The 25,908-nt window shown below is 35.0% G+C and overlaps 1 protein-coding gene across 1 annotated transcript in view; it reads right to left on the bottom strand.

The window, feature by feature from the left end:
* Positions 1-25,677, bottom strand: part of Htr2c (5-hydroxytryptamine receptor 2C) — a 196,578-nt gene extending 170,901 nt beyond the window's left edge. The window contains 2 exon segments of the mRNA XM_034485543.2: positions 7,827-7,884; positions 25,090-25,677. The gene's annotated coding sequence lies outside the window, so the exon portion shown is untranslated.
* Between the last annotated feature and the right edge of the window lie 231 nt (positions 25,678-25,908).

Below are 25,908 nucleotides of genomic sequence, written 5' to 3'. Positions count from 1 at the left end.
TAAAGGCAGGAAGAGTGCCAGAATCATCAAAGTGAATATTAATTAAAGAGAAATATGAAGAGGCAAACAGTGTGAGAAAGTTATGCTGGACTCCAGTGTTAGCACATCAAGTACCAAAATAAGACTTTAATATAATTGTCAAAAATATAGTAGAAAAAAGACAATCATTTGTGCTTTTATATCCAGGGGAACATGATGTTTTTTCTTAAAATCAATTAGCAGATAAGTGTAGCCTAACTTAAAGGAAGCAAAGATCTGAAGAAATGTAAAGATTTAAAAATACCAAAGACTTGAAATGAGTAATTCATTTACCTTTATCTAACATTTATTAAAAACATTTACTAGATGCTTTCTTACTGTGAGTAAATACTGCTTAGATAGCTAAAAGACAACTTTTCAGGAGGGACCCCACTAAATTTGTAGATGCAATAATCTTGTGAGTAGTATAATTTTGTTAAGTCCAACAATACTAAGAATCGTCTGTTGAAATCTTAGAGGGACAAGCTACAAGAGAATGGTAAAAGAAAGAAGTGTCGGGTATTTAAAAAAAAAAAAAACTCAGAAATTTTCAGACAAGTGTTGCATTTTACAAGCATTCGAAGCAATGCCATTTTGTGGACAAGCACTGTTTTCTGGCTGTAAATACCAACTATCTTTTCCACTAAGTAGCCAGAAGCATCAACCATCTTGTTTGACCTTATTTATAAGTAAAAGGTATTTTTTCAAGACAATATATAAGGGTTTTAAAAATTACTAAATGGTTTCTGTATGTTAAAAACATCGAGAAGTTTCATTTATGGAATTTCTCTGACAAATTATGTTATCCTGAATTCCACATGAGGGTTAAGGTAATTGAGCTTGACAAACTTTCTTAATTCTTTTAAAAAAAACATGTGTATGTGTATCCCACAATATGTGCGTGGAGTTGGGGGACACCTTGTGGATGGAAGTCAGGTCATCAGTGTCCTCCACAGTAAGCACTTTTACACACTTTGTAATCTTGCAGAGCAGGGTTAGAAGTTTGGATGGGGTTAATTATAATTGTTATAATGTTAGAAAGAAAATAATGTTAGTTACCTATTTATAACCAGGACATATATGATAGTTAATGGTACAGTGTTTACATGAACTGATTTCACTAGGCAAGTCTAGTGGAGTCGTGTATTAATCATGGGTAATAAAAACTAGTTTTATTGCAATGTTGTTGCAACTCTGTTATTTCCTATGCCTATATTTGCTACTCTTTATAGCTTTATTTTATATAACCATGACTCCTTCCCTTTTATCATCAAAATCCATTAAGTTGGGCATGGTGGCTCATCCCTGTAATTGTAAGCATTAAGGAGGCTGAAGTTTGAGGACTACCCAATGTTCAAGGCTGTCTGGGATTACATGGTGCAGTGAGCACTTTAGAGCAAGTCCCTATTTCAAAATAAAATTAGAATAGAACAAGCAAACAGTCTCAAATTTTCTACCTAAATTTTCAGACAATTTAAAACTGGGGAAAATATTTCTTATATTAACTGGCACAAAAACTAGAATTTCTCACATTTTATTTATAACCTACAGCTGCTGGCTGTAGCAAAGGATATCCTTGTTGGACATAAGTGGGAGGAGTGGCCCTTTGGCCTGAGGGGGTTTGATGCTCCAATGTAGGGGAATGCCAGGGCAGGAAGGCAGGAGTGGGTGGGTGGGTGGTGGAGAGGTGGGGAAGGGGTGATAAGATAGGGGGTTCCTGAGGGGAGACCTGGAAAGAGGTAACATTTGAAAAGTAAATAAGAAAATACCCAATTAAAAAAAAAAGAATTGCTGGATGGGTCAGGTTTTTCTATATTTGTATGCTAATCAGTGATAAAATTCGCCATTTGTTATAGCACTGAAATGTGTTTTTAAAAGTGTGTATAGTAGGTACTCGGTAAATTTTAAATTCCCTTTAGCAATTCAGTAACACACACTTGGCTAAAGGGACTGGAAGTGAGGGAAGTTGCATGGGAAGAGATTCAGACAGAGGTCCAGAAAGAATTACGAAATGTGTTAATTTTCTATTTGATATTCTGTTTTTCATATTTCTAACTCTGGGATTCTTATGAAATATCTATGAACTAAATTTCCCTAAATGAAGCTATACCTATTTCGAACATTACACAAAGGTATATTGCATGGTGAGAACTTTGATGTTGTGTAGGGGTTAGAATGTTGCATTTCCAGAAGGAAGTTATCTTGGGCTCCCTTGTTCCTGTGAAAAGCATTTTTTTTTTATTTCCCTCCTCTGTGTGTTAGTTGTAACTATTGGGCAAACTTCCTGGAATATATGAATGGAACTCTAACTTCTACTAATCCAAAAGTGAAGATCAAATAACATCTGAGGACTAGAGAAAGAATGTTTCACTTGACTGTAGCCCACCTACCTGGGGTATTTGAAAAGGGTTTGATTAATGATTTTGTTTTGTTACCATAAGAACTTTTTGAAACTGCTAATCTACTGGAATACAGTATTTGAATCTGTGTTCCTAGGTCATAGTGACGGATATATGATTTCAAAATAAACTATCTCTTCTTCCCTTTGAGATGAATGCTGCATATTTTTGCATGAACACATTTCAACACTTAGCCCACTAGGAAAGAACAGAAAAACCACTACCAAGACTTCACGCTCCTCTTACACTCAGCTCATCAGCAATGTCTGGCAGCCCCTTGAATATTTGTAAAGATCACCTTCTAAAGTCCTTACCTCTTTGTTCTTAGAGACCCCTCTTTCAATCTGCTATGTGCTTGCTAACAATGGGAAAACTGACTTTAAAGGCTTGCTCTGCCTCTGAATTCAATGTTCCTTTCACACATCAACAATGAAGTTTCCAACTCAGACGATTTCTACAAATGCTTCCACAAAGCTTTTCATTCTGAAGAGTTTGCAGGCACTTCTAAAGCCTGACCTTTCTATTGTAGTGCCTCAATCATTTCTGTCCCCTTTCTCTCTCATGACAGACCAGTCCTTTACTGAAATTCCAAAATTCAGAATTTAATAGCATTCCCCACTGTTCACTCAGTGTGCTTACCTGATACTACTACTCATTCATATTTTCAGGTATTTCAATGTCCAATGTAGGAATTCCCACCTCATTGAGCCTTCTTGGCCAAAAAGAGCTTACTTTTCTCATGTACAGTTGTTGCTTTAATTTCTTTAAACATACCAATGTTCTTCCTTATCTCTTTTTCTCTCTTTTCATTCCTAGGTACTTGTCTAGAAAATCCTTATACCTTCAAATCCTAGCCCAACTGTCACATGTCTGCAGAGCTCATCTTTCTCATTCTACCCACTAAACTGTGGAGACACTATTTGTTAGTAATATTTACTCCACTAGGGTGGACTGCAAATGAATCATAGACTGCTTTGATGCAGAAGCTAGAAAATAGGGTTCAATTTGTACTCAGTTGAAAAAAATAATCAAAATGTGAACGATATGGAATGATGCAGAAAGGATATAAGGATTCGGATTTCAGTGTAGTGTTCACGAGATTGTCATTTGGAACTAGCTCTAACTGTATGCTCTCTGTGGCCATCTCTGAGTTTTGAAGGCAAAGAAAGCTAAGTATCTGTGAGATACTTACATCCAACATCCAATGTATGGACCAGGAAAAATTATTGTCAGTGACTGTAGCCACAGCATGGTGCAAGAAACAATAAGTTCCATCATGCTGGATTGAAATAGCTTGTCAAAAACTCAACAGTTTGAAAATAAAGAGAAAAGGTGATTGGGATCATAAAATGTATGACTCAGGACAGATACATTAAATTTAAGAGAAATTTGCAAAATACTAATGGTCAATTCAGTTGGGTATAAATAAAATAATAAAATGATGTAAAATTAAATAGCTCCAAACTATAGTTGTCTCTGATGCTTCTGTTCTGTTTTCTGTTTGTCTTAAAACTGATTTTGTAGCAAGATTTGGCCTTGAACCCTTGAGACACTTGCCTGATTTCTAGAGTATCTAGTATGCATTTCTGGAAACAAAACAAAACAAAGCAAAATCTAGGCACTTTATAAATTGCATTACATATGTTTTTAAGACTAACATTTTAAAATAATAAAATGTGGCACTGATATGTGATGAACTCTTTGATAAAGATATCTATTTATAAGCATGTATTTGCTAACATTTTTGCAATCATTAAAGTTACTACAAAGTATTTAGATACTTACCTTTCAAAATTGTGTAACTTTCACTTATTTTGCAGATGTTGAAGCTTTAAAAAAAAGAATGTATGCATTCTAAATTGTCATGTTAGCCTTGCCAGTTTTGGGCACAGGCTTCTTCAAATAAAAATGTATCCATACTGTTCAGTTTTTAAATTTCTTGATAGCTCAATTAGATGAAATCTATTTACATATATAATTACATTTCTACATATTTATAGGGCAAAAAGAAGTACTTTAAGTATCTAGACAATATTTTGAGTTCATCTTAGTGTGAAGAAGGATGACTTACAATTTAGATTAACAACAAAAGTAAATAGTGTATACATAGCCAGAATAGAAAGCTGTAAAATTTACCCATGTTTCAAGTACACTATGCATGTGATTTTCTTAACAACTATGCTTGATTATTTCTCTTCTAGAGGTACTAATTTATCATTGTTATTTTATCATATAACTTTCACAACTACTGTGATACTCATTATTGGGTATGCAATACATGTAGCACACTGTGTTCTTATTGTGATATAAATGTGTAACCAAAATAGAACAATGATATATCACTGATTAGCACTGAATCCTTTAATTCCTTCACACCTTTCTGCTTATGGATTTTTAAATTTATCTAAATGAGGAGTAAAAAATAATATAAAATATAATGTATATGATAAAATACAAGAAATTTAAATATTTAAATATTTTTGAAAAAAAACATTACAACATAATGCATAGTAAAATAATGGAATAATGGAATAATGCATTAAAAAATATTGAATTTGTTTTGTTTGTAACACCACAAGAGCGCATAGTTAAAAATAAAATTATTTCATTTTTTACACAAGTGTCAAGAGAGTGATAAGTATAAATGTGTTGGTGCTCTTCACTGCATGAACTATTCAGGTGAAGAACTTTTACTGCTATTATCGTGTTAAAGAAAAAACAAACCAAAACAAACAGTGTTTACCTTAAATACTTACTGGCATTGCAAACTTTATCCTCTTCAGAAGAAACACAACTGTTCAATTGAAAATTACTCATTTTTCAAAAGAGACGTTGAAAACCATTAACCAAACCATTACCTCAGAAATTATGTATATGTATGTGTATGATGTATACGATGTATATGATGCACATGATGTATATGATGTATACAATATATATGATGTATATGTATGTGTATAAAATGTATATATACATGTACATATATGTATATGATGTATGGGGATATGGATGTGGGTGTGTATATGTGTATATCATATCTTTGTGCTTGATTCTATAGAGCTATAGAGAAGTTATTACTAACTTTGCAGGATATTTGAAACAAGTCACATGAACCTACATTTATTTTGTAAAAATTATTGATTCTTATATATTTTAAAATAGTTACAGGAAACTCAAAAGTCCTGTTACTAGTGTGCTTGCCCAGTATGTGTAGGTCATGTTAATTTTACAAAAAAAAAAAAAAACTCTTATAGGTGTATAGGTATATAGGTATTACAATAGCACTTTTGATACTCATCAATATAAAGTGAATATTAGTATATTAAGAATATTAGCTACATCATTGCAACAAAAAACTAGTTCTATATAGATGGGTAGGAATGCAGTTTTCAGTTCCCTAGCAAGGTGAACCTCTTGGGGAAGTGAAGTAAGTGAAAACTTTACATAATAAAGTGAAATTTAAGCTTAACTTTGCCTTTGAGCACTTTGGAGGATTCTAGTTTTGGAGAGATGGGATATAGCTTGTCAGTTATTACTCTGTTAAGATAAATTTACATATGAAACTTTTGTCTAACAGCTGATTAAAAACCAATGGTCTGCAAAAGGCCAGGAAGAGAACTAGAAATTTTTTGCTATGGGGTAGTAGATAATTGGCATAAAGAGGTAGAGAGAAAATGGTTTGCCACAGTCAAAAGAGTACTACTAAAAGATGAGAGCAAAGGTCCAATTGGCTGACTTCACATTGTGGTAAGACTGACCTTGGTCTTTATCATTGGACAGGACTCATAATGCTGGTAATCAATATGAGATGACCTTGTGTGAATACCATATAAACTTACCTGAACATACATGTTAACCTATTCCACCAACACAACAAAAACATCTGCGGTATATTTCAATGTTCACAAACTTACCATTAGATTCCTCCTACTGGAGCACTTCACAATTTTATACTTTATACCCTTTGAATTTCCCCTAAGGATTTATTTTTGCACCACATGGGAAAATAGAGAAAATCTAGTAGAATCTTTTAAATATATATTAACAGAAATTGTTAATTGTTAATGTTTGCCATCACATTAAATGAAGATATGATTAATAACCTGGCAGGACATTTTGATGTTGGATTTTTGACTACTGGGTACATTTTAATGGAGTCATTTTTTATATACCTGATTTGTTGGAAAAAGGGTCACTGATTTCTTATTTCTTTCTTTCAATTATTTTTTTTTATAATCAGTTATGTGTGTAGCAGACATTCCCATTCCCAACTATTTCCTTTGTAATATCTTTTAAATTTGGATAGGCTTTTATTTTTCCTGATGGATTAGATTTCACAATCAACAATTTTTTCTCCAAAACTACTATTATAAGTTCATTTTGTGATATTAACTATGTAAATAGTGCTGTGAGAAGACTCAGTTAACTAACCATTCTCCCTTCTCTCTTCTTCATCTTCTTTCTCTTCCTTCTCCTCTGTCTCTTCCTCCTCCTCCTCCTCCTCCTCCTCCTCCTCCTCCTCCTCTTCCTCTTCTTCTTCCTCTTCTCTCTCTCTTTCTCTCTCTCTCTCTCTCTCTCTCTCTCTCTCTCTCTCTCTCTCTCTCTCTCTCTCTCTCTCTCTCTCTCTCTCTCTCTCTTAGTTCTTTTCCAAGACAAAGTTTCTTTGTGTATCCCTGACTGGCATGGACCTCAGACATTCACTTGTGGCTGCCTCCCAAGTGGCATATGCCACTTCAACCTGCTACCATTCTCTACCTTTCGTTGCTTCTGCAGGTTTGTCTTTACTGGTTTTCAGAATTTGTGAATGATAACAAAGGTTCTTCCCTTCTTTATATTTGCTCTGAGAAGCTGATGATGAAAATCATAATAACAATAATAATAATTTTATTTTGGTACTGGGGATGGAACACAGACTCTTCCCCTTGCCAGTCAGTTATTCTACCACTGAGATAAACCCCTGCCTCATCTATGAAGAGTATTTAATGAGCTTTGCTTTCTAAAATTACTATCAGAAAGTGATAGCCGGATCTCCTAATTTCAAAGCATAGCTGTGAGTTTGTTACTATAAGGGGAAATTAAGTGATCATAGATTTTCTTCATTGACCAAAATTTTTCAGTATATAACCTTATTTTATATTTACTTAACAGGAAGTTGAGATAGTGTTTTAAAATTTGATGAGGATATCTGTGTCACACATAAGTTGATAAAACATAATTTGAATGTTTTAGGTTGCATTAAAATATTTTCTTAACAAGTTAATTTCTTCAGATGTGGTAAGCCATTAATCGTATATATTAAGTAATTTGGGTATAGCCCTAAGTTTTTAAACTATTTGTAATCACCTATATTTAACAGTTAAACGTTGATTCAAAATGAGAGTCTCAGGGCATGCTTATATGTATACTTACAATTAGTTTGGAATGAAGATGTTCGTTGGCCTATGCTTGCAGGTATTAGTTGATAACCCTAAAAGTAAACATAAAAAATTCAGTAAGAATTATGTAAATAAGGCTTTAATCAAGGTGCCTATGCTATTTTCTTGGATAAAGCCTGGCTGAATAGCAACGGGTATGCTATCCCCAAACTCCTTGTGAAAATCTTAGCTCTAAAAGTATTAACAACAAAGTATCAGTTCAGTGGGTCCACTACCTTTGTCTTTCTGCTAAAGAAGAAATCACATGTCAATTCTGTGTTCTAAATGAATCAGCAAAATTCTATATCAGATGTTAAGTTGCACCATTATTTTAAGTAAGACAATTTCCAGAACTTTAATTAGAGGGCATTCAGTCTGTAGTTCCTCAGGCTTTGGGAAGAAAAACAGTACCTGAAAATTAACATTTTACTGTCACTTGTCATAACAGTATCATTTCTGTAACTATTTTGTAATGCAAAAACAAACATTAAATACATTTTTTAGTTAAAAACAAACATTAGATACATTTTTTAATAGTAGGACAAACAAACTTTCAATAATGTTACTTTCTTATTTTAAACAAAACAGTATTCCCCAGCTCTCCTAACATGTCCAATAGGTTTCAAATGCAGGTGTCTTCTTAAAATACAAAGTTAGTATTTCTGCTGAGCTAAGTAAAATTGAGTGAAGTAAACACCATTAGGATTATGAAAAAAAAAACTTATTCTGTAATTTAGATTAATAAAATAATTTAATTTATTCATACACCTATCATCCTAAGTTGACATGGATAACATAATATAAAATATGTATATGTTGAATTTTAAAGTCACAATTTGAATAATTTGATGTGATTTTATTTCATATTATCAAAGTTAGAATGCATTATACCAATAACCTACTATATTCTTGACTCCTTATGACAGTAAAATAAGGTAGTTGTGAATTCAAATAAGAGAGAAACTACTTGGAATAAATCTTTCCTCTATTAATCTAAATTAATTTTTAAAATATATTTAATATTCTTAAATCTGCATGATTACCTATTTTCCACTTTGAATAGTTAGTGCAGAGATTCATTGGAATGACTGTGAAGAATAAATGTTCAACATTGTGATTTTGTTGCATGGAAACGTTAAAGTACTTATAATAAATAAATCAGTTTCCTTAGTGGAAAGATGCATAAAGCTTGCTCTCCTTAACACGTTTCAGGAGGCAAAGATAGAAAATGACTAGCCATTTCCAACTTCTGGTAAGAGTTTATGTTCAGGGAAGACGCACTTGGCAATGCTGTTATTGATTTACATGATGCAAATTATAGATTGCATTGCAACAAAGCATATCATCTCACTACACTGCAGTAATCTACTCTTACCCGCTGAGGCTCCAGGTTAAATTAATTTTACCTAATTATACAGTACTCTTAGAGGGAATTTAATATTTTGTGGCCACAGAAGTGAGGCAAATGGGTTTGCAACCCCTAGTGGCCATGCATGACTACTGCAGTCAGAACAATGTGAGCTCTGAACTCACTGTTAGGATTTGTTTATTTCAGGTGTTCCCCCACATGAGGAGATTGAGGTAATCTTATAATGGAGCATTTCTGCTCCTTCATGGGGAAAAAACATTGAACCTGTTAGGTTTTTTTAGACAGATTTCTCTGAAACTTGACAAGTAAAACTATTTTTTTTAATGTGTCTTATGTTTTCGAGTGGATTTTTAAAATGTTAATTCTGATTTTTCAAAAAGGAGTCCTTCCTTTGCTATGAAATTAACTCTTTTCTATGAGTGTCCAACCAGCCTAATTATGATACTTTCTTTTTCTTTTCTTTGTTGTTGTTTGAATAGAATCATGAAGCCTAGGCTGGCCTCAAATTTATGCCATTTTTCATGTACCTGTCTCCCATTACAGGGACATTCCACTGAGTTCTCTAGTTCATGGTTCAGAACCTTCTTTATGACAATGTTTTTATCTATAAAGATATCTTTTTCCCATCATTGAGTTGTGAATTTTAGATACATTTTATGATACCTATATTGTCAGTTCAAGTCTTTGATCTTTTATTACCTTATTGAACTATTACAATTTTAAATTCCCACAATAAATTTGATTCTCTCTTTTTGTTGGGCAGTGATTCAAGATGGCAAGATGGCATTGAGCACAACTGTGCTCTAAATATTAATACAAATGCATGTCTTAAAGCACTCAGTTTTAAAGTTTTCCAAGTCCGATATTATTGCATTTGAGATGACCTATAATTAATTTATAAAGTGACATGAAGGACAGTTCTGTGGTTATTTAAGACATTTATTTAAATGTTATACAAATCGTTGCTCTTCTGTTCTTAGCCTATACTAATAAAACAAAAGCATAGTTTCAATTCAAAATTGCCCTTTAAAACTCCTAAGAAGGCAGTGAAGTCTAAACAGAAGTCCCAGTTGAAATAATAGGTTTTCAAAATTTGAAACAGGTTTTTCAAGTACCTACCAAAAGCATGCCTATCTTAGGCTCAATGATCATTAAAATGCCAATATTGAGGCCTGATCCAGTGGATAGTAGCATCACAAAAGAACTGAATGTACTTCTCTACTAATTAACAGATTGTCATATTCATTTAAAAAGAAAGGGATGTCCTCCATTCCGGATTAAAGTAACACCACAGGTAGACTGTAGAGTTCCAGCCCCTGTTTATTTAGGTTTTCAATGAATCTTTAAAGAAGTATGGTAAATATGTGATAAACACATGCTCATTTTAAAAATAGTTTAGTCAGTTTTGCACCTACATGTAGGTAAAAAATATATCTAAGCTTTTATCATTCTCAAACACATGTTCCAAACTCTCTCAGTGTGGTTTCTTCCAGTTGCATAGTTGATATAAATTCTAGCATAAAGAGGTTATGATTTTCTCTGTTTCTTCCACACTTTTCAAAACAATTTTTTTTTCTCATTTCACTGAGTGTTACTTAAACGACATGGTACTTACAGCCTACTACTTTATTGTGTTGTGTTGTTACTTTAATTTTTCTTAACTTTCACCTCAAGTTTCTATGCTGTCTTTAAAAATCTCAGTCTTTGCTATCTTGATCTGATATGCCTTTTTAAATATACACTATCATTTGTTGTCAAGATGAACAGATGTCAATAGAATGGACTGTCAGTGATACTTGCAACAAAGGTCAAAGGGTCATTATCAACATCACCATCATTACTATCAAGAGATCACTGTCGTCATCATCATCTTTGTGCATCTTTGATGTATGTGTGTTGGCAGGCATGTGCCACAGTGTGCACCTGGAAATCAGACAACATCCAGAAGTTGGTTCTCTCCTTCTGCCATAAAATCTGCCATCAAACTCAGGCCATCAGACTTATACTTTTAAACATATGCCAGGTTTTGAACTTTGGTCCTCACACTTGTATAGCAACTACTTTACACTCTGAGCAAACATCATCCCTGAACAAAATAGGTACTTTTACTTAAAGCTACTTTTGTTCAAAACAAAATAACATTGACACCTCCCTTGGGATCACAAGATAAAAAAAGGTAGAATGAAACTTTGTTATTTCTATTGTCAATTTGTGTGTGTGTGTGTGTGTGTGTGTGTCCTTTACTTTCGCAGAGATAAGTCACAGAGATAAGTCATTGTCCTAACACTGTTGACACCTTGGATTCCAAGAATAAAACCTTAGGTGACAGACTTCTGCCCAATATATAACATCTTGCACAGATTTTTTCATTCCTATGCTCTTAGTGCATAACCCTTCCTCCACTTTTAAAAGTGAACTGAGGTCTTTAAGGACCCACATATTCCTCCTTTGGAGAAGCTATCATACAATGTCTATCTCCTAACCTGTGTTCCAACTCAGGCCTGGGGAACAATGTTAGGTCTGAGTAGATGTTGTATTCATAGTACCTTTTGTGCATGGGTATTTGGCACATTTTTGAACTGGTAGGCTGTTTTTTAATTCCAGGTGCAATAAAAAAAAAGATGTGTGCCCAGCGTTTGTAGATGGACAAAGCTGGGTTTGAATCATGACTTGGTTACTTATTAGGCTCTTTCCATTCCTATTTTCTGGTTTTTCTGTCTCTTTTTGGAGGGCCTTTCCCTCAACATTTTAAGCTTTCTTGCATTTTCTTTAAACCTGCCTTCCTGCCATGTGGCTGTTTGTTTATCATGCATCTGATGTGCATGCCAGCCTAAAGGGTGTCTCTTTTTCCCCTTCGCTTCTCTATTTTCTTCCCTTGGTAACTGCTGTGGTTTCACAGCTTGGGGTTCATCTTTTAAACTCTAATAACATTTTCCTTTGTGCGTCTATCTGAGTCTATTCTTGATTTTTTTTTATTAATGAGACTAAGAACCCCCAAAGGAGACTTGATTTCTCCTCTATCAATATGAAAATATACTAATGGATGTTTCAAAATAGTTTCAAACCGATCCATGGATAAAAGGTACACATATAAACGAATGGAAAATAAACATAGGAGGAAACCAATTTCATTTTATTAAACTGTCTTTTTACTGGAGTTCAGTCATTGCCTTTAAAAGGACATGAAGGTCACTGGTTTGTTTTCTTATGAAAATGACATAATGGATTAAAGATGGACTTCTGTATCTAGTGACTCATGCTTACATCTGTACATTTTAAAAAGATGTGATTTATAAAGGAAGCATCCAGCCTTGAGCTATTTCAGACCTCAGTTGCTCAAATTAAGACATCAAAGCTAACAGAAATAAGTGTATGTGGCCAATCGACTGGTCAGTCATCTAATATAAACCTCAAAATTGATTCTGCTTTTTGCCTGTTGTTAATATGCATACATACAATATATTAAACAAACAGAAGTGTATCTCCTATATTTATGGCAGTAATAATAAAAGCCACAGTCTTTAAGTAATTCACATATTTGTACTGTTTCTAATTTTTGAAGCCAAGAATGAAAATGTATTTTCTGTTCATTCTGAATTTATTAAGCATGATGTGATTCTCAAGGACAATATGATATATTCAAAAATTTAAAAGCTTTCATTATTATGCCACATGGCCTTCAAGAGGCAGTGGACCAAGGGGGGAAAGAGCCTGAATTCAGAGTTAAGAGCCTAAAATTCACTCTATGGCTTCATCACTAATAAATAACAACTATCCATATTACTAAAAATTAATTAAGATCCCCCTTTTAACCTTGGTAGGCATTTTAAGACATAATCAATAACAAGACAGAAAGCTGTCTTAGTGGGTAGCATGCATAGAGTGCAGGGCAGGAAACCTGAGTCTAAGCCATGAAGCCCACATAGATTTGGAAAGATAAAATTGACTAAAGAATGTCCTCTGACCTCCTTGAATGCTTAAACTGCCCCTATCTCTCTACCTCTCCCTTGCTCACACACACAAGAGGACTATATTTCTCGTTTTCATTTTCAAAAATCTATATGCAACAGGAGGTCAGTCAGAAATATGAGACTACCTTAATTCTATTCCCTTACTAGAATGTTTAGTACTTAATGAGTGGTTACTTTCAGAGCATCATCTAAACCTTGAAAATTATGAAATGCTTTGTTAATATTACTAAAAATATACTAATAAAATAGTTTTTGGTATTATGGAATAACAGTTATTATAATCAAACAACTGAATATATCAGAGTCAAATGAACAGCTTACTCAGATTTATAGAAGTCAAATAATTCAAATATTTAAGCTTTTATTTTGTCTAATAAAATTACCACAATTACTACTCTTTTCTAATTGTATGCATGGCATCTATTTAGTACTTCTTTACATATTGTTTTAATTTTGTTGCATACTAATACAATTTATGAGAAGAAATGGACATCAAATCCTGGTTTGACAGTTCTATGACTCTGAGAACAGGTGTTATATTCTCTGTTATGCTTTATGACCTGAGGTACAATCAGGATTAAAAATATAGGTCTCCATTGATGAAGATAGAAATAGAAATCTGTATGTTTCCTAGAATAGATCAAGAAGAGACCTGAGTGCCACAATTTAAAATCTACCAGAGTAGATTTAACTGATTGATTACTTTGAAATTATTTTACACAATCACAAATAGTGCAACTTGAAATTCACTAAAAAACGGTGAAAGATATTCGGATATTGTTTTCATAGGAAAACAATTAAAAATCAAAAGACCGTCTTGATAGGAGTCATGAATACACTATGGATGACCTTTCCCTCACTTCTTCTCAGTGTCTATGGTCACCCAAAGATTAAAAGACACTCTTATTACAAAATTGAATATTCCCCAGTTAAAAAAACCTTCCAATTTAGGGACCAGGAAAGTTCCTATGGGATGGAATAAGGGCCACTAGTCGTACAAGTGCCCATGGTCTTTGTCCTTTGAAGCCTTTATGTACTAACAGCCTATGTGTTCTATTAGATCTAAGAATATGTTTAACACACCAGACAATTTCTAGTCATGAAATTTAATCTTAACCTGGAAGTTGGCAACACTGATGTTAATGAATTCCCATTCAGAATTCTACACTGAAAAGTGATTTGGGAATTAAATAATCTAATGATTTATTTATATTTAATAGTCTTCTCTAGAAAGAAAAGAAGGTTTACCTCTAGGGGGTGGTAGCATTATGTGTATCGTTATATCATCATTCTATAATAGTGTCAAAAATTACATTGTAAAATAATGAAAGCACCTTCTGTTACATGGGCTCTGAATATCACAGTAAAAATGAACAGGGTAGGACTAATAATTAGAAAATGGTAAAATAAATTGAGGCATTTGGGGAAAATTAAAGGAGGAAATCAAACCATGCTTCATTGACTTTAAAGAAACCTTGCCTGGCTAAACTACATTGGCGGGGCTGACATCCCAATTTATTCTACAGAAAGTAATTTGGATTTTGTTAAGTTTTCATCAAAGACACATTGCTCATCAATCTGTTGTGTTAATATAACCTTTGACCATATTTAAATGAGTGTCTACTCCTTTGCAGAAACACAAAGATTTATTATTTATTTTAATTATTTAATCATTTCCGAGTAAGTTCTACCCTCTGCCTCTGTTTCTCTCCCCCCCTCTCTCTCTCTCTCTCGCACACACACACACACACACACACACACACACACACACACACACACCTATGTAACTTTTGTTTAATGATTCAGAAGATGAAGCTCAGAGCCTTCCACATGTTAAAATAGGCAAACGCTGTGCCACCAAGAACACACCAACCCCTTCAGTTTCTTAATTTTGTCATTTATTTATTGGCACCAAAATTTCTTTGTGACTATCTGTAACATATAAGAGAGGGAGTATACTGGAATTACTATGGAGAAAGCAAAGAATTGTTTTAATCTTGTGGCACAATTAAGTGTGTGATCATGAAAACAATATTTAAACTTATTTACTTTTAAGGTCTCATTTGCATAATTGATGCTACAATATGGCTTCTAATTATTTTGCAATTACACTGAAAATCAAATAAAAGAACATATAAGCCAAAACTAGAGGTAAAAGTCATTACTATGTAAAAATTAGACCTACCTTTAATAAGTATTTCTGTGATTATTTTAAAGCACTTTCACCTTTATATTGCTTTTGTTAAGAAAATAAGTTAGTAAAAGATAGGAAAAGTGCAGTCTAAAATATAAGTATAGTTCTTTGGCTAACATATAACCCTATAGTAGATTTTAAAAGTACATTAAATAAAAAATATTCAGAAAATGGGCTGATTATGATGGTGTACATAGGCAGTACCAAAATTCTGTATCCAATGATAGGAAAACACAAATATGAGGTCAGTTTGATCTACATTATGATAGGTAGGTCTGCAAAATGAAGCCTTGACACAAAATGCAAAATCGTGTGTGTGTGTATGTGTGTGTGTGTACCCATGTACATGATAACATAAATTTAATATACAATAAATATTAGGAATAATATTATAAATGAACCTGTTAGGTAATATATAGCAAAATGGAGAAATGAAAAATATCTCTAACTTTCCTTTTTACTAGGCATAACAATAAATTGCCTGTGTTCACAGGCTGGCAATATGAATCCCTGCATTGTTCTTCAATCTGTTGTAGAAATAATTTTGTGCAGAGGTTGCAGTTCATTTAATTTTTTTTTTTTACTTCTGTGGGTTTATAATGCGTTTGCAAAATTTAAAAAGGTTTTTAAAACCTTCAGTTTCTCTTCCTAAGATATTAGCATGCTATATAAACAAAACATGGCTAGAAGGTGTGTGTGTGTGTGTGTGTGTGTGTGTGTGTGTGTATTAAGGCATTGTTTCATGAAGCCTAGGCTATTGAACATCCTATGCAGTCAAAGCTGACCTTGAACTTCTGATGCTTTTGTCTCCCCTTCTCATGTTCATGGTCTACAGACAGAGGTCATCACACCCAGCCATGCGGATTTGGTTAAAAATTCAATGGAAGGAATCAATAATAATTAGTTAAGTAATATGTATATAGCTTAAGAAATTTGGTAATTGATAAACTTGGTTAATAGTAAGGTATAAGTTTGTGGGTTTTGATGTCACAAAACCTCCTTTTGTCAGGTTTGGAGCTGTACTACCATTGAATTTAGATCACTAGCCATTATTATGTTAGTTTTGTTCCAACTAGTAAGAATCTTTTCAGTTCACTTCAAGAAATAAAAGAACAAGAGGCATTTCTGCTTACTCTTAAAAGATGAATCATTTCAAATATAGGGCACTGAATGGGAAAATGACAGAAGTGAGGGCTGGCTTTTGCTTGTATAACACTTTCTTATGTGGTTGAAGAATTGTAGCTATTATTTTCTGAGACAGAAAAAATATCTCCTATCTCTGCATTATTATTAGAAGTCAGTTTTCAGAACTAGATAACCTTTGAAGTTTTTCTTAGTTTGTAGTATTTGAAGGGATATTAATAAACACCTAGTTTAACCTTTTTTTTTTTAACTTCCACTGCTGTGGACTGAAACAAGGACCTTCACGCAGGCTAAGTAAATGCTCTACTACCTAGCTAGCTACCTAGAGTTTACTCTGTGAACAGCAAAAAATACAGAGGCTAATACAGGACTAAACTTCATGTTGCTTAAGTCTAACATTTCAGGTTAAAAGTTTTCCATAGTGCTTTTATTTTATATATTAACTATTCAGCAAATGCACATTGAAGTAAACAAAGATGTAATGATCTATCCATATAATCATGAATAAAGTGTTATCCTCATCTGTGAGTATATAAGTTGATAAAATGGATAGATTTTATTCAATGTAATATCCAAGACAATGATCATAATGATTAAATCAATGATTAAAGATCATAAGATCTTTAATAACATGCCTGGTAGATAGGAATCATTGAATGTTGAAGGATTAAATTAAAAGCAACAAACAAAAATAAACTAAACCACAATAGTCTAAGTGCCAGATAATGAGTACAATGTCTATTTTCATTAAAATTAGAATGGAAAATTTGATGCTTTTTATGTTATCAGTGACATTTTCTATATTGTATATATAAAATTTTAAAACATTTGCATTTTAAGCATTATTTCTTATTTTATTTGTGTTTACTTATTGCAGGATAAGATCATTCTATACATTTCATAACAACTTGACTTGTACCACAGGCTAGCCTTTAGCTCACTACTCTCCTGCCTTGTGAGCACTCAGATTTCAGGCATACAAAAACCATGTCTGGCTTTTGCTTCTTTGCTTTGTAGTCAGCAAAATACCTTTATTCTTCACTCTCTGTTGCAAAACTGTATATTTCTGCCTAAACTAAGAATGAGAATTAGTTTGCTGTCATTCTCGAAGTCCTACCTTTACCAAAATCTCATTAATTTTATAACATACTTGAGACTCTATTTATTCTTGATATTTCACAACAACTTTGTCAGTTTATTGCTGTTAACCCAGTAAATACTCTACATTGTTTATGTACTGTGGTTAAAGCGGAGTATGTATATGTTAAGCTCAAGTGGAGAATTGAAATATTTTTCTTTGGTGATAGTTAAAGAACTAGTGATAAGAGTCTATAACCACTATGGAAATGAGAAAAATAAGTGGTAGATTTGAGGGAAAAGCGTCATTCTCATTTTCCTTTCATTTATTCTGAGGAGGAACAAAAGAAAGAGAAATAAATGTTACTCATTGCATAGCTTTTTTTGAATACTAGTTTTGTTTGAGAAATTGAATATGAAATGCAAGTTTGCTTTTATCAATTGTCTAAAACAGCATTGGAAATACACTAAGCCCTTAAAATAATACTCAATAAAATTCCATAATTCTTAATGGTTTCTTATTTCAATTTATAGTTGACTAATTTGGAATATGTGTGTGTGTGTGTGTGTGTGTGTGTGTGTGTGTGTGTGATTAATATGGACAATATGTTTTATAGATGTAATGAAGTAAAATTTAGAAAATTGGCTGAGGCTCAGTAATAGATGTATCTGAAAAATTGATATACACTATTGCCCAATAAAAAGAGAAAAATAATCCCATGCAATGAATCTATTGTATTGACTATCTAAATAATATTTGGAAAGGCAAGAATCATGGTATCAACGAATAATCATTTTACTGCATAATTATATTACCATTTTTGTCGTTTGCAATTATTTTGAAGTAGATATATGACGGAAGGGGAAAGGAAAAAGTCTATCAATCAAGCTATTCCTTTTGCTCCCTTAAACTGTAGTTTTAAAGTATTGCTAGAAAAGTATAAGATCTTTTGTATTTACTTCACACAAGAATAAAAGCATCACATTTTCTCTGAAGCTCTTTTAGATCATATGTGAAGTATGGGCCTACTCAACTTCCAGGAGTCAGTGGCTAATTCAAAATTGATTGAATTATGTCCCGGCTGGTTATAAATCATAAAGTTAAAAAAATAAATCATAAAGTTAACTTTAAAGATGTAAAGTTACAAAAGTTAACAACATTCATATTTGTATCATGATAAGCAATTTAAGAATAGGAACCTTTGATAGCCTATAATTAGATAAGAAAAACAATTAGACTCACCCATCATTCCACATCACAAAAAGAGGGTGGATCACTGAGTTATGATGGTAAATTTTAAATAATGTAAAAGTTATGAAATAGAGCTAGAATATGGAACTGATCCTAACATTAAGCACAGGTTTGTTTACCACTTAGCAAGCAGTCTCCTAAATGATCAAACTTTTCCCCCTCTTCAAACTCTATCCGCCACACAATATGTGCATATTTCACTGTTAAATGGAATATAATACTGGGTATTTTAGTACTCAACTTTACCTAACCTAATTAAAGTCTTAAAATCGTTAATTGTCCTAAACTATGTTCAGGGAGGTAATTGGGTTAGATGCTTCTGTTCTTAAAGGTCCACATTAAGTTCCTAAGTCTGGCAATATAATCAATAAAAATTTGCTAATTGATTACAATTCTTAGACAACGGTTTCATTATATATAATTGCCAGTTGGCAAAAGTTTACTGCAGGTGGTAGGGAATGAACCAGACCTGGAAGACCATATAGGTCTGAGGAATGTTTGGTAGGATGAGCTCTGTCCCAGACTCTTACGATAGTTTCAGTTTTTCCAATATCTCCAGCAGTATTCTGCTATTAGTCATGAACTCCCATAAGTTCAGTTTCCGTACTCAAATCTCAAATGCCTAGCTTTTTTAAAATAATGACCAAAAATGACTGGTCTTTCTTGAAGTGACACAGAGCACAAACCATATATAACAGAACCTACATAGCTGTAGTAGCCCCAGGCCTTGTGTGCATATCTTCTCTCTATATATACCATTTCCCTGATCTCATTTGATTTTTTTTGTGTGTTATAGTTCTGTAACTCCTATGAACTTTATTGTGTTCCCACACACACATTTTTGAGACATATTCTTGTTATTTTTTGAGCCTGGCTTGCTGTGTAGACTTCAACCTTAAAATCACTTTGCTACTGAATGCTGATGTTAAAACCTTGTGCTTCACAGGAATCTTTCACTCAGATGCTTACCTTATGGTCTGCCAGCACCACTATTTCTAAATTCTTTGATCTATGTTTTAAAGCTTGATAGCTAAATCTGGTGCTGCATGCCTATTTTATTGCTTCGACAACAGTTAAGGGTTAAGAGAGATTGTCACTAATGATATCTTCATATCCATATGCACCTGTTCAATGCCTAGCACTTATATCATAAACAGTGCCTAAACAGAAACAACAGTTTACTGTGTAATAACATGACCACTAGATTGCAACCTGCCTGCTTTCAGACCTAAGTTTGTTCATTACAGTTGAGCAGATTATTTCACCTGCTTGTATGCCTCAGTTAGCCAATATAGAGACTGTGGCTAATAACTTCTCATGGGATAGGTATGAGGCTTAAATGAGAAAATATAGGTAAACTTTTTTTTATATTTGTATTATATTATGCAGCAATTATCAATGAATAATAGTTATTATTATCATCATCTTTTATTATTTTCTTAAGATGAATGACTGATAACTTGATCTTCATGCTTTGATTGTAGGAAGCTGTATGTGAAAAACACTGAATGAGTGTTGATTTCTGAGCTAATATTAAAAGGTGTGGACACAAGCCACTCCATCAAAGGCACATTATTAATGTCATTAAAGAAGAAATGTGTTTTCATCAAAGTGAAATGACATGGCAAGCATAGCCATTTAGTCTAATGATAGTTTTGTCTGGACATTAGTTGACGTGACATTATAGTATGTAATTGTTTAAGTTTTCACACTACATGCACCCACCCACCCTGCTACACTACCAGTGTAACTGCCCCATCTTCTGTAAAAGGCCAAGTGCATTACTCACACTCTTTCCTCTAAGGCTTGCCTCATAACCTACCACAATCATTTAGATTGTCTCCTAAGAGACTGCAATTCTTCATTCTCCCTTACTCACTTTTCACTATTTGGATCAGAAATGTGTTCCCTTTCTTATTCCCCAGAAAATATCCAAAATGTCCAAAAGAAACTTGATGTTAGGTGATGTATATTTATGAACTCATAAGGATACACTTTTGTGTGGGGCTGTTGTGTGAGGTAATGCAGTTCTCGAAGCTTTCTGCTTTCTATAATACAGTTATACTACATTAAATAGGCAAGGACACTATTGACCCCTGAAGTAGATATTTGTGGTTAAAAGAGGACACAAATAAAAGTACAGAAGACTGTTCCTGAAAGGAGGATTTCAAGTTATACAAAGGGCCATGAAGGCAGTTTGGGGTCAAAAGATTTTTCTAGTTCTTCTTAAAATTAGACCATGCAACTGACCATCTATGCACCCTTAATAATGGTATTAAACGACAGGTAGATGTATACATGTGATGTAACTCACAAGTGTCTTTAGGACAGTGTGGATGGTACAGTCTTAACCACAGCTGGGAGGAGGACTCAGCAGAAAAATAGAGATAGTTGCTTTGTAGCAGGACACAAACTCGATATTCCAGTTCTTGTGCATCTTATTTGAAATCCTGTTTATAGTATTCCAATTGTGAATTAAAATACCTGCTAGTGGCTGGATAAATAAAGCAATGCCTTAAATTTGTTGTTGGTTCCAATGCTGAGTGTATAAAGTAGAGATTATTAAGATGTTCTGCAGCTATGTTCTCAGTATTTAAAGAAATCTTAAAATCAAAGGCAATGACAGATTGAATTGTGGAACATTCATTAGGCTGATGGATGATGATTTTCTTCTGTAATTTACCAGTTACAACACATAGAAAAATAGCATTATAATCACGACAAATGATAAATAATCTTTTAAACATCATTAAAGGTCAAAGAACTTTATAATGATTCAAAATGCTCATGTAAGTTTAATTGATCATATGACTATTTATTATATTATTATTTTATTATAATAGTATCTTATTAACCCCAATATATAAAGCATTCATAGTTGGCATATAGCTACCTAATTAATAAGCTAATTAAGCATTTAATTTCATTAGACAGTAAGCTTTCAAGGACGCTCTGCTAAAATAATCTCAATACAAGTATTGTATATTCTTGTTTCTTGAAGGATTTCACTGTTATATAAGTGAAGTGGCAGGACACACTTTAATGATTCTAACCAAATAGTCTGGAGACTAAGGAGTCATTAGCTCCTAGAATTTAATTATTGTTTTGCAGCAGAGCTCAGCAAACTGCAATCTTCAGTCTCAAGCTTTGGACAAATTTAAGAGCAGATGAAGATACTTGATGTTGGTTGCTGATAATCTCCATCCTAAATTCTGTCTGTTTTTGTGCTTCCTGTATTTGGAAACATACATGGTTTTTATTTGGAGAAAATAAAATGAAGCAGTAAGATGCTGAGGATTCATTTAGGTTTCAGATTATTATTGAAGTTTGGGTATTTATTATCCAAATTAAGAAATATTTCTTAATAGTTAATTCCAAGCAATATTGAGAACACTGCAAAAACCAGAATTTCAAGGCATATTTTTTGGAGAGAAAAATCTACTGTTTTCTGTGAGCCACAGTGGGTGTCAGTGCTAATATTTCTTAAATCCTTACTGGATTTGTGGCATACTGTCACAGGTATCCAGCTTAAAATTAGGGAGAAATTTTTTTTTTTTTTGCAATTCTGGAGATCGAACCTGATGCATTGCACATGCTAGGCAAGTGCTCTATTGCAGCCCAGGACTCTCTGTTTTTATTTTTATTGCTGGATAAATAGTACTTCTTTGTGCTTACATGGCTACCTGAGAAGAACATAGTGCTTCCTTGCCTTGCTCTATGAGAGTTTCTTTGGAAACGGAGGGGGAAATTGATTGGTGCCAATAACATTTGATAGACTATTCTATTCATAATAATGCTATGAAGATATTATGACATAATGTATATATGCAATACTTTTGAACCCTGCCTGACATCCAGGAGGTTTTCAAAAATATCAGTTATCACTCTCTTCTTTTTCCTGTGAATTCATACTGCATCAAAGCCTGTCATGTTATTACCTGAAAAAGTCATCACTGTTATACATAAAACTCTACATCGCAGGGGAAAAAAAGGCCCTAAACGGCGGCAGAGGAAGGGTTAACAACACCCCCCCCCCTCCATTTTGTAGATAGAAAAAAGATCAATGTCCATATTGGCTAAGCACCCCAAATCCTACCTTGACATTGAAATAGCAAGCCTTATTCACCTTCTGATATTCAGGATTTGAGTTGGGCTTGCTTCTGTAGATGATAGGTGCTACTGGGAGAGAAATTATGTTCACATTGCAAATATTTTTTCACATTCCCAAAGGACCAGAAAAACAAGTTTAGTGAATGAAAAACATAATTAAATATCCTGTGATCTACCTGCTGTAAGGTGGGGTTGAGAGTTATAAATGATTCCCCAATAGAAAAGTGCCAAAAATTATACTCCTCTTAAAGGCCAGTGTGTGTGTGTGTGAACGTGTGTGTGTGTGTGTGTGTGTGTGCCTCTGTGTGTATGTGTGTGTGTGTGTGCCTGTTTGTGTGAATGTGTGCCTGTGTGTGTGTGTGTGTGTATGTGTGTGTGTGTGTGCCACTGTGTGTGTTTGTGTGTGGGTGTCTGCTTGTGTGTGTCTGCCTGTGTGTGTGCGTGTGTGCCTCTGTGTGTGTGTGTCTGTGTGTGACAGGAAGAGAGATGCTGAAAAAGAAGTGAAGAAATAATTTTCTGTGGGGCATGTTAATTGCTCTTTCTCATTGTCCTTACATGGGTACACAACTCCAGTTGTCTTTACATGACAATTTATGTATACTGATTAATGGCTTTTGTCAGAGTATATGATCTTATATGCATATATATGCATATGTGTATTTATATATGTATCTGTGAATAGATATCATTAATATAAACATCTTTTTTTAAAATATAAACTTCTTAATGAAAACATTTATAGTCTGTCTTGATCAGCAGTCTTTTATGTGAGGTCACGATCATCTGCAACAAACTGGGAGCGCAGAGATTACTTACTGCGCAACATTTTCTCTGCCCCCCCCCCATCTCTGCAATATTGTAGTTCAATCCCATTCTCCCCAATGGACATTTTTTCTTGCTTAGCCTATCTACAAGGTATATGGTAGGGGGCATATGCATTAAGGAAATTAGTTAAGGCTTCCTTGGATGGGACTTAAACAGGTAAATATTAATGAAGAACCTGTCATGCACTGGAAGTGATTCTGAACTAAATTAAATATCCTTTAACTGCTGAATGTAATCTGCTGTGTTTGTTGGAGGGGTACCTGTCAATTAAAATAAGGGGTCTCAAGACCACAGTGCGAAGTGTCTTAGTCACCTACTACCATCTAACAGGAAGCAAGACGCAAAGGGCTCGGCGCAGAAAAGAAACAGACACAGACATGTTTTGTAATGACGAACTTTATGTCACACCAGGAACCAGCAACCTGTTCATGTTTAGCAATTCCGTGGTATGCTGTAAATACTGCTTGTCAGGTTAAAGCTGAGCAAAGAGACGGGATAAGAGGTAGCCTTGAAGACTTTTCCACAGACCTTTTCAAAATATAAAACTGTCACCAAATGACTTCAGTAAGCCAAGAAAAAGGCTCGCTGGATACCCTTATACTATCCTCTTAAACTTACGTGACCATCAGCAACGCTGTTCAAATTCAGCCAGCAGCTGTTAAACCAAGACACAGATCCGCATTGTGTTATCTCCCTGAGTTACATGTGTTCCCTGAGACCCGCCGAAAATGAGGGTCGGTTTCAAGGAGAACACAATAGAGATCATTCGCAATCCCCCCTCCAACCCCAGCCCCACTCCCATTACTTAAAGCACTGAGCCCCCTCCCACTTGGTCTGAGTCCGATTTCTTAATAAGGTAAACAGTTTGCATCCCCCTACTGGATTGCACCCTCCTCAGCCCAACCCCTCGACCAGAGACCCCTACGTTCAGTTTTACTCCTCCTCCTTCCCACCCCTCCCTTCCCTCCTCCCCCTCCCCTTACTTTTAGAGACCCCACCCCAGTCTTACTCTCACAGCTATCCCTGAGCACGAGGGTCTCTAGATCCCTGCCTCCCTCTAGCGCCTACATCTTAAGTCCTGTCCTCCAACCTCCTCCAGACTCAGGTTGCATTAGAGAAACCTGCGTTCTTGTCTCCTTCCAGAGACGCCCCACCACCCCGCGATTTGAGCGCTCTGAGTCGCTCTCCACCACCCTCCAGAACCAGTGCGGTCCTCCAGGCTGCAACCTTCCGGACCTGTCCATGCTCCCCTACCCCATCCTCTGCCCAAATCGTTAAGGTCTCAGCTAGCAATGCCGCCCGGGGGCTCCAACTTACCGCTAGCGTCCGGGAGGAAGACCAGGCAGGTCGCCGCGGCGGCAGCTAGACGAGAAACGGACTCGGCTGCAATCGCTCAGCGGAGCCCGCGGCAGTCAGTGCGCTGCTCAGCGCTGCGCGCCGCAACCTTGCGTCTCAGAAGACGGAAAGAAGGATGGAGGGAGCTCGGCGCGAAGGATAGCGCCGGCAAGTCCACCTCCTGTGGGCAACCTGCGCCCCCCGGGAAGGTTTGGCTGGAATTGTTTGACTACCCTACTCTAGCATAGTAACTGACACCTCCAGCATCTCCGCGCCAATCGCTTCTTCTTTCTTCTTTGAAGGCCCCTAACTAACTACACTATTCTAAGCGGACGAAGACCACCACCGGAGCACCACGACGATCTCCACGACGCCGACGACAGTCAATCGATGTGCAGAACGAAGAAAAGTTCATATGTAATAGAAAGGTAAGGGATAGACAGGCCAAAGGAGCAACCAAGATTATCAATCTTGCTGCTCCAAGGGCTCAATCATTAAGATTGGTGCACCCAAGGAAGCTTCCTTGGTGAGCACCAGAGCGCCTACCCAGAGCTGGTGAGGCTGCACTGGGCTCTTAGGCAAAACCAGGGATGAGGGGAGGAGTCACGAGGAGCCAAGAAGAGCCAATCAGTGCTCAGGGTTACACTGCTCCTGGCCTGTTTGGACCAGAATCTTAGTGCGTCTGGAATCTGCTGGCAGGGGACCTTGAGACCCTGTGGCGTAGGTGGGGAAATGATTCATAAGGCATAGGGAATCGGGGAAACTGAGGTCATCCATGGCATCAGACAGGGGGATGGAGAA

This window comes from Arvicanthis niloticus, chromosome X (genome assembly GCF_011762505.2).
Source record: "Arvicanthis niloticus isolate mArvNil1 chromosome X, mArvNil1.pat.X, whole genome shotgun sequence".
Taxonomy (NCBI): Eukaryota; Metazoa; Chordata; class Mammalia; order Rodentia; family Muridae; genus Arvicanthis; species Arvicanthis niloticus.
Note: the sequence above shows the minus strand (reverse complement) of the source record. Positions and strands in the feature narration are given on the sequence as shown.